The sequence below is a fragment of the Coenobita brevimanus genome, chromosome 81 (assembly GCF_032717465.1).
Source record: "Coenobita brevimanus isolate Jiangsu-jjx chromosome 81, ASM3271746v2, whole genome shotgun sequence".
NCBI lineage: Eukaryota > Metazoa > Arthropoda > Malacostraca > Decapoda > Coenobitidae > Coenobita > Coenobita brevimanus.
This window is the reverse complement of record NC_137034.1, coordinates 1114523-1127860: the sequence shown is the minus strand read 5'-3', so window position 1 is coordinate 1127860 and position 13338 is coordinate 1114523.

Here is a 13338-nt window from a genome sequence, read left to right as displayed (position 1 = left end):
ATGAAAACCGCGGCAATCTTACGAACAAACATAATATCGAGACCAAAAATGCGGTTATCTATGGGCATGCATGGCAGGACCAGACCCAGAGCTTAATGACGCTTATACATACTACCCCAGAAGAGCAGAAGCGGGAGTTGTTTGGGCATTTGCAATATCGAGACCAAAATAACAGTAGCCTTTTAAGTATTCGTAATATCGATGCCAAAACAACGGGGTCTTTTAAGCATTCGTAATAGTTATGTCAAAACAACAGTAGTTTTTTAAGCATTCGTAATACCGATGCCAAAACAACAGTACCCTTTTAAGCATTCGTAATATCGATGCCAAAACAACTGTAGCCTTTTAAGCATTCATAATATCGATGCCAAAACAACTGTAGCCTTTTAAGCATTCGTAATATCGATGCCAAAACAACAGTACTCTTTTAAGCATTCGTAATATCGATGCCAAAACAACAGTACCCTTTTAAGCACTCGTAATATCAATGCCAAAACAACTGTAGCCTTTTAAGCATTCGTAATACTGATACCAAAACAACAGCAGTCTCTTAAGCACTGGTAATACTGATGTCAAAACAACAGTAGTCTTTTAAGCATTCGTAATACTGATACCAAAACAACAGCAGTCCATTAAGCATTTGCAATATCGGTGCCAAAGCAACAGCCGCCCCACAAGCATGCATAAAATTAAGACCAGCACCGAAATAACAAGTGTCCATGAATCTCTCCCGGCGGCGGCTATCCATTCTACGGCTGTCGTGGTGGATTACTGTAAATCATGGTTAATTGTAGCCTGTCACTCGGTTTTCAGCCATTCCATGATATTTAATACAACTCTGCCACCACCTACCGACACGCTGGATTCAATTAAGGATAGGGAATAGGAGGACGAGAATAAGGGTGGGTGGGTTGAGGAATAGGAGGACGAGAATAAAGGAAATGGGTTGAGGAACAGAACGAGGATAAAGGGAGTGAGTTGAGGAATAGGAGGACGAGAATAAGGGTGGGTGGGTTGAGGAATAGGAGGACGAGAATAAAGGAAGTGGCTTGAGGAATAGGAGGACGAGAATAAAGGAAATAGGTTGAGGAACAGAACGAGGATAAAGGGAGTGAGTTGAGGAATAGGAGGACGAGAATAATGGGAGTGGGTTGAGGAATAGGAGGACGAGAATAAAGGAAATAGGTTGAGGAACAGAACGAGGAGAAAGGGAGTGAGTTGAGGAATAGACGGACGAGAGTAATGGGAGTGGGTTGAGGAACAGGAGGAGTGGGGGAAAGTAGGAAGGAAAGGAGAAAAAGTGAGAAACAATTCGCCACCACCTACCAACGAGCTCGATTCAGTTATAATGGACAGGGAATAGAAGAAGGGTGAAGGGTGATGAGGGATGACTAAATGAATCGGAAACAGGAAGATGGGAAGGAGAAAAGGGGGTAATAAAGTAGCCAACACCTATCAACACACTGGATCCAAGTTTTAGGATAGGGAGTAGCAGGAGGAGGATAAGAGGAGATGGATGAAGAATAAATGAAGAGTAGTGGGAATATGGGTTTGGGAAGGAGGATAAAGTGAGGAAACGGAAGGATAATGATGGAAAGAAGAGGAGGAATAGGGAGAGGGGAAGGAGGAAGAATATGTGAGGGGGGAAGCAACAGGATGTGGACGATGCGGAAGAACAAGAAGGAACAATAAGAGAAGTATATACAAAGAAGCATGGGAGCCGAGAATGAAGAGCAAGAGGCCAAAGGACATAAGAGGAGTTGGAACCAGTTCATTCCGTTCTCCACCCTTGGAATAAATCCTTGCAACTACAACAGCGTTTCAATCCATTCCAAGCCGCTTCATTCCACCCCAAGACAAATAAAAACGAAAAGTCCAAATAATTTCCCTTCATCACAAATAATTCATTGCATCCCAAGCTGCTACACACAAATCACTGTAACTACTATGGCACATCACTCCGTCCCTTCAATCCATCATGCCAGACAGAAGCACCCTCCATTAACCCTTTCAGTACTGAGAGGTCTTTTGTATTCTGTTCCTGCTGCCTTTAGATGATTATTGTACTGATATGTAACGATATGGCTTAGGAAATGCACCTCCAGCCATAGTCACTGTACGGCCTGAGGGGTTGCAGGGATGAGGGAACCGGAGGACGCCTCATCCCGCCTAATCTCGCCTCATCCTTATAGCATGTGTGATGGTTCAGTGGCTAAATGACTGGGGGCGGTAGTTGATGCGGTGTGGCGGGTCTACATACTAACTACGAGTATAACCAAGCCAAGGTTAGCCCAAGTCTTCTATAAACAAGCTAACCAGTGAGCAGTACGGCATGGTAGTAATGTATAAAAATAATAAAGAGTAGGATAAATACTCTCACAATTCAATTACAAGGGCAGGAAATGGGAGAAGGTGAACAAGAGGTACAGCGACGTGGTACAGTTGAATTCCGGTCAGTGATATTCGTAAAGTGGCTAGTTCATTACGTAGGATATGTGACCAAGGTTATTTGTTTCCGTAAATCGAGGACAATCTAAAAGAGAAGCCTGAAACACTCTCCTAACAGCAGGCAAACAACAGTGTCACTTAATCGTCCCCTCTATATGTAGGCTGCGAAGGATACCTGCTTAATCCTGTGAACAAGGGACTTACTGAAATCACTATACCTCAGAATTTAAACACCTAAGGGTGGGTCCACACGTGTACTCGAACAAGTGTTGACATCACAGTTGGTAACATGTTTGGATACATGTATGCAGCAGTATTTGGCAGTTGTATACAAACATGTTATAGTGCAGCTTCAAGCTTACTGGCAGCAGAGATGATGCACCAAGCGTGTCCATACGAGACAGCTGAGACTGCATCATGATGTTGCCAACATGATCTGGACGCTGCTGTTCCTACCATGTTTGCAGCTTGTTCGTTATCGCGGTGTTTACATATTGCCAGTACTTGTTCCAGCACACGTATGTACACCCGAGGAGAGTTATGCCTTATACACCTGCCTGCCAGTTCGGACCTTTATGCGTGAGACAGTCACTAGTGAAGCAGTAGCCAGACACTCAAATGTCTGGCACCACTGTGTGGGAGAGGAGAGGTTAAGGGAGGAGGAAGGCTGGGGGAGCTGATAGTTCCTACCCTCCCTCTTCCATCCCCATCCTTCTCACACAGTTACCAGATAGATGAATGTTGGCTACTGCTTCGCTACCACTTGTCTCACATTTACTATTTCGAAATGGTGAGCGAGTGTATAACGCGGAACTTTCCTCGGGTGTACGCACCGTAAGGAGAATTTCTTCTAGTTATCACGCTAAAACAAATCACTGACTACATAGGCGCTGAAGAGGAACACCTTCATGGGGTGGCACAGATATGACCGAACGGCTTCACTACTTATACAAGCGTCCCTATATTTCACCCTTATCCCCCGAAAGGCGGATGGAGGACTGCAAAGGGACATCAGCCAGCAGTCTACTGAGTTAGCGTTTCAGATGAACCTGGGGCTACTGCTACTACTACTACTACTACTAAAACTCTGTATAGCTCTACTCCAACTCCATAGCACCTGATTGTCTTCTCACTTGGACCAGCGTGGGCGACCGAAAGGGACAACAGTTTCCGAGGAGGTCTGTCGTCATCAATTCACCCCCGATGCTATAATTCCCTGGCTGTCGGTGCGTATCTCATCGTCATCAAATAAATTTCTTGTGACCTTGAGAATCCCTACCAATAATGTCATAGTGAGAGTGGATGAGGTGGAGGGAGAGAAGAGGGGAGGGAATGGAGGAAACGGGGAGGGGGGAGAGAAAAGGGAAATGAGAACAGGACAGAGGAAACAGGGGTGAACGGCAGGGCAAACAGTACAAAATAAGACAGGGTACGATAGACAGAAGAGGAAAAACTGGCATTAGGGCAGGAAAAGGGTGAGGAGGAGGTTATTAAGAGGAAAAAGAGATGACTAAATGAGAAGACAGCAGAAAAAGAGGAATAGCGAGGGATGAAGAGGACGAGAAAACAGTCAGAAGAAGGAGGCGGTGAGAGAGAGAGAGAGAGAGAGAGAGAGAGAGAGAGAGAGAGAAACCTGATGAGTAGACTGCAGGAAGATGTTGTAAGCGAGATGGATCAGAGGAGAGAAAAATAGGAGGGATCAAGTCTAACGAGAGGGAAGAGAGAAACTAGGTAAGGAGACACGAGACAGAGGTAAGATCTTGATGTATGGAGAGGAGGAAAACGGTGAGGGAAGAGAGGTATGGGGTGAGGGAAGATGGGTAGGGGGAGAGGGAAGAGGGGTAGGGGGAGAGGGAAGAGAGGTAGGAAGTGAAGGAGGAGGGGTATGGGTGAGGGAAGAGGGGTAGGGGATGAGGGAAGAGGGGTAGGTGGGGAAAGGGAAGAGGGCTAGGTGGGGAAAGGGAAGAGGGCTAGGTGGGGAAAGGGAAGAGGGCTAGGTGGGGAAAGGGAATAGGTAAGGAGGAGTCAAGTTGTTCGTAGGGCATATTGGGACAAAAGGGAGTAAAAAGATGTAAATTAAAGGGAAATTGCTGAGGTAGGGAGAGAAAAGGAAATGGCAGAGGAAGATAAGTGGGAGGAAAGGGAATAAGTAGGGAGGGATCAGGAAATAGGGAAGGTAGGGTGAGAAAAGATGTAAGGAGGTCAAAGAGGTAAAGAGTACGTAGGGAAAGAAGAGAGAATGGCAGGGAAAGATGGAGAGAAGGAAGGAGAAGGAATGGGTAGGGAGGGATCAAGAGAAGGGAGGGAGAGTTAGGAGGTAAGGGGAAGTAAGAGTACTGAGAGAGGATGGAAGAGGCAGATGGAATGATGGTAGAGGATGAAGGACAAGAGGAAGGGGAGGGAATGGGTAGGAGGGGATTAGAAGGTATGGGGGGGAGGACGAGGTGAAGTGGTGATGGAGTGATGGACGAGGGAGGACGAGAAGAGGCGGGAAACGAATGCGTGGGACTGTGACCTGAATAGAGGTAAATTAAAGGACATGAAAGGAAGGTGACGAACATGAGTGACACATATATTAAATGGATGTGAATAAACTGACAAATAAATTAGAAAATAAAGACAGGCAGGGGACGCTGGGTACACGTTCATGAATACCTAAAAACATAATACAAAATAATGAATGACAAGGCCACTGCCAGGAGAGATAAGAATATTTTGACAAGGATAAATCAGTCTTTCATGTACAGTCGCAGAAAAAAATACAGTTTCACATTTTAGCAGAAGCGAGATGAAACTCGTCCGAAATATTTTGAAATGTCTGCTGGCGTCCATAGATCGAATTACTGGGTTTCAAAAGTTATCGTTCAGTGTCTCGTTATCTATCGTAATAAAGTGGATCAGTATTTATGTCGGCAACTCTACAAATGCGTGAATTGAGAGAGAGTGTTCTTCAGTACCTCTTTTCTCTTCAGTATGTCTTGGGTAAAGCCGCCTTCTTTGCTACCCTTGTCTTATTCTAGTAGTCACGCTTGTAGGAGCTGCCTCGCATGGGCCAACTGGTCAATTGAACTTATCTTTTCTTATATTTTTAAGTTTTTATATAACCAGTTTCTTTACCCTACATTCACACAGACAATAGTTTTTCTTGCTACTTTCAGGCAAATTTATTACATCCGCGGGACACTTCATGAAGGGGTTTGAAGCACTCTCCACTAATCTCTCCATTAAGACAACTTATAATTTACACATAAAAGACATGTCGCGTAGCACAAATCCAGAATAAAATGAACAGATTTATATATTGACTGTCTTATGATTCCTTTTGGTGGAGACGAATTTTCCAGATATTCAGACTTTAATTCCTTTCTGCATAAAAAAAAAAAAAGTCTCCCCTTCGTTCTCCCTACCTCACACTACTTTGACGTTATCCTTGCCTATCTGTTCCCATTTTCTTCTTTCTTTCCCTGACTCACTCCAACTATTCTTATTTAGTTGCCCCTTCCCTGGCCTTCTCTAATTTATTCTTCCCTCTCTCTCTCTCTCTCTCTGTCACTATCCAATATTCTTTTAACAGTACCTCGCTCTTATCTGATCCACCACTCCTTGTATACTCTCTCTCTCTCTCTCTCTCTCTCTCTCTCTCTCTCTCTCTCTCTCTCTCGTTAAGTATAAGACTACTGGACAAATGCCGTTTTCTTCGTTCTCTCCCTCCCCAACCTGTCTCGATTCTTTCTTTCTCTCCTTTCCTCCTTCCGCATCTCTCTGTCTCCTTCTCGTGTCTCTCTAGTCAAGTGGGAGAGAGAGATTCTTGGACAAATCCCACCCATACTACTCTCTCTCTCGTTTTGCAGTTTGTTGAGATACTGAAGAACTCCTACCCAAACGACTTTCCTCCTCCTTTCCCTTTTTCTCTCCCTCTTTCCTTCGCTATCTCTCCCTCCCTTTTCCCACCTCATCTCTCCTTCCTTCCCTCCCTCCTTGACTCTTCCTCCTTCCCTCCCTTCTTCATGTATCCTTGGTCAGGTGATAGACTCCTAGACAACTCTTCTCCCTCCCTCCCTCCCTCCCTATCTCTCCTTCCTTCCCTCCCTCCCTATCTCTCCTTCCTTCCCTCCCCCATCTCTCTCCTTCCTTCCCTCCCCCAGATCTCTTTCTTCTCTCTCTCTCTTTCCTTATCACTCCTTCCTTCCTTCTCTCCCTGTATCCTCTTTCTTCCCTTTCTTCCCCTCTCCCTCGTCCTCTCCCTCCCTATCTCTCCTTCCTTCCCTCCCCCATAACACTCCTACCTTCTCTTCATTCCTCCCTATCTCTCCTCTCTTCCAATCCTCCCTGTCTCCCCTCTTTACCTCGAATCTCCCCTTCATTCCCTCTCCCTGTTTCTCTCCCTCATCCTCTCCCTCTCTGTTACTCCTCCTCTCCCTGTCTCTCCCTTCCTCCTTCCTATCTCTCCCTTCGTCCCTCTCTTCCAAACCTCCCTGTCTCCCCTCTTTACCTCTCTCGTATCTCCCCTGCCTTCCCTCTCCCTGTTTCTCTCCCTCATCCTCTCCCTCTCTGTTACTCCTCCTCTCCCTGTCTCTCTCTTCCTCCTTCCTATCTCTCCCCTTTTTCCCTCTCTTCCGTGGTCAGGTGAGACTCTGAACAACTCCCAGTCAGACGTATCTTGATTGGCCTTTACAATTCTGCCTCGCCTTAATCCCCTTTTAACCCGTCCTTAATGGTGCATTTCATGGGTTATGAACGTGTGGCGCCGGGGACACGGGTTGGAGGCGGTCTTGTGGCACAGGGCTGGATGGTGATACAAGAGGATTATTTATTTTTACCCAGCATGGAGTCCGGCAAGGTACTGTTTTGGGTCGAGTTTGTTTGTTTCTTCGTTAGCAACATTGCGGAAAAACGGCTGGATGAAATTACATGAAATTTTCCGGATATGTGGGCACTGGTCCCAAAAGGAAGTCATTAAATTTTGGAGGAAATCGAGTGACCCTGAAAGGTCAAACTCAAGGTCATGGGTGTGCAGCGGGCTATAACTCGACAATGGTTGCAGACAGGGATATTTACAACTATCAATATACAGGAAGTTCCATATGGGTTTTTCACTGGTACCATGACCTTTAAGTGGCCTTGAAAAGTCAAACTCAAGGTCACGGGTATTCAGGGGGCTATAACTCGAAACTGGTTGAACATAGATAAATATACTATTATGAAAATATAGGAAGTCTCTTATGGGCTTTCATCTGGCACCATGACCTTTGACCTTGAGTGACCTGGAAAGTCAAACGCAAGATCACGGATTTGCAGAGGGGCTACAACCCGAAAATGTGTGCGCCATTATCTTGGACTTTAATTAATTACTGACACTAAATGGCAGCAGCGATTCAGTATTTAACAGCAATCAAATAACTGCTCTCGGAAGAGGTTTGTTGTGCCTAACACCACTTGTTTACTTATTTGTTCATTTACTTATGTATTTTTAATCTAATTATTTGTTTATTTGCATTTTCGATAACAGACGTTCTTTCTGAAGGGGAATAATCACAAGGGGGTGGCAAAATTCAAACAAAAAATGAATATGGTAAGAGTTAATGATATCTGAGGTGGTCTTTGTAGCCCTGGGTTGGTGGGTGTTACAAAGGGTTATTTTTTTCTTTATTCCCATCATTATGAGAGGTTCTTTCTAAATGGGATAGGTTGTAAGAAAGCAGCAGGACTAAGAATAAACCTCTCTCTCTCTCTCTCTCTCTCTCGTGTCGCAAGGGGTTTCTCTTTCCTTTAGCCCCTTCACTGCGAGTGTGGTTGGGTGTGGGTAAAGCCTTCTGTCAAGATTCACTGGTAAGGGAGAGGGACGCCTTCACGTGGTGCCACTGATATTACCGGGCAGCTCTGGTTACACAAACGTCCCTCAACTCCTTCCCTACCTCCAGAAATTAGGATACGAACACCAGGAGGGGGACAACTCTACCTGCGGTCCACTGGGGTCACGTTCAGATGAGCCTGGGGTCAGATCATTACAAAAAGGAGGGCAAACTGATCTTGTGAGGCCTTACCATACCGTGATATTTCATTGGCCTAAATAACTCATTTTCTTCCAACACACTAAGAAATCAACAGTGTAAGTCTCTATATTAAAGGACAAAGAAATAATCAAGAATTAAGCTAAATAGAACTCCCCCCCAAATAAACAAAAATAAACACATACACATATATACACAGTTAAACACACACAAACATACATATATATTTCAGAGAGAGAAAGAGAGAGAGAGAGAGAGAGAGAGAGAGAGTCAGGGAAGCAGAAATGGAGAGAGGATGGGGGAGCAAGGGATGGAGTGAGGGAGGGAGGGTAGACTCATGCATAAATCAATGTGAAGACGATAGTATTCAAGCTGAGGTTCTGGCCGCCAGTGAGAGGTCCCCCATCAGCTATTTACCCAGCTCTGTGTCACGGCTAAGTACACTCACGTCATGCTTAACTCCTACCATGGCCAAGGACTTAGGGATCTACGACCAGAATTTATTATCTTTCCACTTCATAAACTAACCCTGGTATCAGTCAATCACAAGGAATCATTTCGTTTTGGTGTATTTATCAACAAACCCTGGTATCAGTCAATCACAAGGAATCATTTCGTTTTGGTGTATTTATCATTTCAATATTTGTAGTTTAAGTCCTACCACGATAAAGACCTTGAGGAACCACGAGAAGTATCCATATATGATCTTACTCACTTTAACAATTAAGAAGCTTCCAAATCAATTGTTATCAGGAATTATTTCGTTCTGTACTATTTTTCACTGTAATAATCACTGTAGTCTGGCTTAAATCCTACCGAGGCAAAGGAATCAAGGAACTAAGAATATTGAAATAAGATCTTACCCGCTTCCCTGATAAACAAATTTCCTTATCAGTTCATCATTCTAAAAAATCAGTTTACTTTGTCGAATTTTTCACTTTGATATTCACTCTAGTTTGGCTTTGAAATATCTGGTAGCTGTATGAGTGAAGATAAAAGTATACACAAGCGATAAAGGTACACACAAGCAAAGGTATACACAAATAGAGGTATACACAAGCGATAAAGGTGTACACAAGCAGAGGCACACGCAAGCAGAAGTACATACAAGCAAAATTATACACAAACAAAGGTATACACAAACAGGTATACACAAGGAATCCTACACACAAGTGCAGCTCAAGAAGTTAATAAATCTGGAACCCCGACAGTTTAACACTCCGCAGACCCCTATTGACGAGACCGCAATAATGTCTGCTCTATCTGAAGGCCTTTATGATGTCTGCTTTGGTGGCGTGAGGGAAGGGTTCAGGACTCATCTATTGTACAGGTTTTATCTTTCAATGTCCCTCTCTCTCTCTCTCTCTCTCTCCCTCTCTCTCTCTTAGATGTCCCCGTTCATTCTCTCTTAATGTTCCCCTTCTCTCACTCTCTTAATGTCCCCCCTTCTTCCTCTATCACTTTTCTCCTTATACCTTCCCCTCCTTTCATTCGTGGTTTAAATCTTTCCTCCAAATTCCTTTCCCTTCTCTCCACTGCTTGTCCCCCTTCTTCCTTCATCACTTTTCTCCACTACATACTAACCTCTCCCTTTCCTTCGCGTGTTTCTTGCTTTCCTTCATATTCCTTTCTTTTTCTTCTCATTCTCTCCCACGGACGTGCCTCTCCTCCTTCCCTAACGTCTCCACTTTATTCTCCTTCATGTGGTCTTCCTTTCATCCTAAATATACCATTCTATCTACTTTATTTCCTTTAATTCTTCCTCTTGGTTTTATCCCTCATGGTCCCTTCTTCCTCTCGATATCAACTCCCTTTTTCCATACCATTGTTTCTCACCTTCTTGTGTTTTTACTTTCAAGATTTTTTTTTCTTTTCCTTCATTCCTTTCCGTGTCCCCATCCTTTTTTCCTGCTCATATATTTCCCTTCCTCCTTGCTTTCTGTCTTTCCTCCTAAACACATCTTTCTTCGTTTTCTTGCTTTTCGTTTTTCTAGGTATTGCTCCTTCTTCAACTTTAATTCTCTCACTCCTTCAAACGCCCCTCTTCCTTTCCTCTCCTCCAGACCTTCATCCTCCTCCTCTTCATCATCATCACCATTATCATCATTAATTCTCCTCTTCCTCGTTCGTCATCTTATTTTGTTTTGTCTGTCTTCCCTCTGCTCTTCTCCTTCCTGTAATTATCCGCCCTTCCCATCTTGCTTTTTCTTACCTTTCTCACATTTCCTTTCTCTCCTTTTCCTCTCCTCGTTCGTCACTCTTCCTTTCCTTTTTTACTACTTCCCTCTCCCTCCTCTATCACTTATACATCATTTTTAACTCGCCTTCTCTCCCACCCCCCCGTGTCTCTCCTCTTCCTCCTCCTCCTCCTCCACCTTGTTAGTTATTCCTCCTTCCTTCATTAATTTTGTTTCTCCCCTCCCTCATCCCTCTTACTATCAGTTCTTCCCATCCCTTCCACCAGTCGGAACATCCTCTCTCTCTTCCTAGTCCTTCTCTCGTTATTTACGTCTTCTTCCACCTCTCTCTCTCTCTCTCTCCATCCACGATTCCTGAAGCCTCTCTCTCCACATCATCTTCCCTCCATCCATCCCCCCCCTCTCCATATCACCACTCCATCCACGATAACTTACGTCTCTGTTCTCCACATCTTTCCTTCATTCTTCCCTCTCCTTACCATCCCTCCAGCCATGATTCCTTACGTCTCTCCTCTCCGTATCTCCTTCCCTCCTTTCTCCCCTCCCCCCTCTCTCCCTACCATCCCTCCATGTATGATCCTTGACGTCTCTCCTCTCCATATTTTCCCCACATCCTTCCCTCCCCCTACCATCTCACCATCCATGATTCCTTATGTCTCTCCTTCTCTCCGTATCTCCTTCCCTCCATCACTCCCTCTCCCCGTGATTCCCTCTCCTCTCCCTCCCCCTACCTTCTTCCCTCCCCCTCTCCCTTCTCTCCACTCGCTATTCCTTACGTCTCTCCTCTCCGTATCTCCCCTCCATTCTCCCTCCACATCCATCTCTGTGTCCCAGGGAGTGAAGCGCCTCTATGTCGACCCCACACACACTCAGGACACAATCTGAGGCAGGCTGGCAGGTTTAAGACTCAAGATATGCACGGTTAATTATTTGTTTTGTGACTCCATGTTAAGCGGCTTCCTATTTGCAGATCTGAGGCTCCTTCATTACATATATAAACTTGTACACGTAAGCCCTGGTCTGAAGGTAAGTGGAAGCTTTATAAAAACAAGTATATACGTAAGTATGTAAATTAATAAAGATATAGATATGTAGTGTGTTTGTGTTTATACATAATGATACTGTTATATACTTAGACGAATTCACCCAGTCTTGTAGTCTGTTCATAAAAATATAAATAGTTTGTATGTCGATATATAACAATGCATATGCTTTTATACTTACATGAATACGATCTTATGGTTCAGATAATACATATTATACAGTGAACCTCTGTGTGGATATATAACGATGCCCACACACATACTTACATATAGACATACAATCTTCTGGTTTTATAAATATACATAAATACAGTGTACTTGTTTGTCGATATTTAACGATGCATACACACAGACATACCTACATATATACACACACTCTTCTGGCTTGATAAACATACATATATAGAGTGTACATGTAACATATATTTACAAGAATATACACAATCTTAAAGCTCATCCATAGACCGTGATCCACGACTCTAAATCACGCCAGAACTACCGATTTCAGTGCAGCTCTATGGACTCCAGAGGGTGAGGCAACGGTACTATTTATGCCCGTAACTCATCTTTGTGGCAGCCTGGGTCTCATATAGTCCGTCCTTATCCCTGGTCGGCCATCGCTGCATTAGCCTGGACTTCACTGTGTAAGACTATCTCGCCCTCTCCCCTTGTTTGAATAATCCCAGGGAGTTTTTGTGTCCGGCTAAGCTCCTTTAATAAAACTGCCAGGCGTGTGATTATCGCTCTGCTGCTCTCTTCCCTGTTAGTGGAGAGGATCCTGCCAAGCGCTTATAATCACGGCCCACGCTGGTTTTACCCCCTTCACTCTGATGACGTACAGATGCGTTCATAAGTAAGGATACCGATAACGTACAGCTGTGTTCATAAGGATACCGATAACGTACAGCTGTGTCCATAAGGACACCGATAACGTACAGCTGTGTTCATAAGGATACCGATAACGTACAGCTGTGTCCATAAGGACACCGATAACGTACAGCTGCGTTCATAAGGATACCGATAACGTACAGCTGTGTTCATAAGGATACCGATGACGTACAGCTGTGTCCATAAGGACACCGATAACGTACAGCTGTGTTCATAAGGATACCGATGATGTACAGCTGTGTTCATAAGGATACCGATGACGTACAGCTGTGTTCATAAGGATTCCGATGACGCACAGCTGTGTTCATAAGGATTTCGATGACGTACAGCTGTGTTCATGAGTAGTGACACCGATAACGTACAGCTGTGTTCATAAGGATACCGATAACGTACAGCTGCGTTCATAAGTAAGGACACCGATGACGTACAGTTGTGTTCATAAGTAAGGATACCAACGACGTACAGTTGCATTTATAAGTAAGGATACCAACGACGTACAATTGCGTTCATAAGTAAGGATACCGATTATGTACAGCTGTGTTCATAAGTAAGGATACAAAGGTGGTCATGGTGTCTATCGTAGTCCTCACTGACACTGGAATATGTAACTTGCACCAACTGTATGACACAATGAGGAAAAGTTGTTACCCATGTATTGTCTGCTGATTAGAATTTGACAAAGATCCCTAACGTTTTCAGCTCAGTTGATGGCACAGGTAGTTAGACTGGACGTTTGATTTGAGTAGTAAC